Below are 1763 nucleotides of genomic sequence, written 5' to 3' on the forward strand. Positions count from 1 at the left end.
TCAGTGGTTACCTGCATTTGTGATGGCTACCTGTTTTCATAGCACAAGGTGAAGTAAACTGGATATAAGTGCCTGAGTCCAGCAGTGACCTGTGGAATAAACTGGAGGAAGGGGGACCACAAAGTTCACATCCTCTCTGCTCTCCAAGACAAGTCCTTAAGACAGATTACAACTGTTGTTGGTGGCATGATCTGTGGGCTACATAATGACACAACCTTTGTTACACATGAATTGTAATGAGACAGTTTAGGTTAAAGGAGGGAAGGCCAGGGAAGACATGACATAATCAGTTTTTGTTAAAATTACATTTTTATGCACTGACTTTTTGTTTAAAAAAAGTCACAGCAGAGAAGAATGATTTCTGAGCTATCTTTACCAGGGAGGGTTGCAAATCCTATTCTAAAATTGTCAGAACAAGTTTTATGTCACAGAATAATCATGCCCAGTGTGGCCAAGTAGTGATATCAATGACAGCCAAGTAACACCACAAAGTCACTTCATTTTTATTCTGGAGAAATGCACATGTGTTAGCATATTAAATCCAAAAAAGGAGGAAAGTGAAAGCAATAGTCTTCAAATCAAGTAATAATAAACATCTTTTTTTTTAACATTTTTTTACACTAACATAACAGCATAATACACTGTTACTGTCTATCCTAGAGGGAGATGTACCAGCAAATTGTAGGCAAACCACAACCCTTGTGAATTCCTGCTTGTAGAAAGGTCCAACAATATGGAAATTTACAAAATCTTTTGAGTGTTCTATGGTTTAAGATAAGTGTTCAGAAATTATCAGGTGGGTGTATTTTCTTTCTGGGTTCTGCTCCCCATCCACGTGGGACCTACCTCCCTTCCACATGTCTGCTAGTTCAGGCTCAAGTGGACTATCCCCCAGGAATATTTGTATTTAAGTTGCCTTGCATGCATGCTCAGTCATGTCCAACTCTGCGACCCTACGGACTGTAGCCTGCCAGGCTCCTCTGTCCATAGGATTCTCCAGGCAAGAATACTGGAGTGGGTGCCATTTCCTTCTCCAGGGGGTCTTCCCCACCCAGGGATCGAACCCAGGTCTCCTGCATTGGCAGGCAGATTCTTTATCGTCAGAGCCACCTGGGAAGTTGGATACCAATAAACGATGGCTTTCTTCCCTTTCCCCTAGTCCACTTCTATCCAGAGACACTTATACTGCAAAGTGTCCTGGACTGAACCTTCTCACCGAATGTGCTCCTGTGTGCCCCTGGCTCAGCTGCTGTTCCACCCTCATCACGGTCTTTCTCCACAGAGACTGAGCAGGGCTGAGTGAGGGGAGCCTTGGCTGCAACTTGAGAAAGATCGCCAGTGCCTCCATCGTTGCTTGGAGGCCATCACATTTGTCAGAAGTGTCGCTTTTTATGTTTTCCAGTTGATAGATCTAAGTGCTTAGAAGAATGTTGTTGGATTTCTTCAAACTAATTTGCAGTTAACTATTCAAACACAACTCATGTAGCCTCGTGAACCCTACAACCAAACAATGAGACCTCTGTCTAGTATATACAACTGAGCATGAAAATTTTTAAGAATTTCTCCCAAATGACATTAAAGTTGACACACTTTGTTTGCCAAGGAAGCCTGCTACTGCTAAGTCACTTCAGTCGTGTCCAACTCTGTGCAACCCCGTAGACGGCAGCCCACCAGGCTCCCCTGTCCCTGGGATTCTCCAGGCAAGAACACTGGAGTGGGTTGCCATTGCCTTCTCCAATGCATGAAAGTGAAAAGTGAAAGTG

Source organism: Bison bison, unplaced genomic scaffold (assembly GCF_000754665.1).
Source record: "Bison bison bison isolate TAMUID 2011002044 unplaced genomic scaffold, Bison_UMD1.0 scf7180017864035, whole genome shotgun sequence".
Taxonomy (NCBI): domain Eukaryota; kingdom Metazoa; phylum Chordata; class Mammalia; order Artiodactyla; family Bovidae; genus Bison; species Bison bison.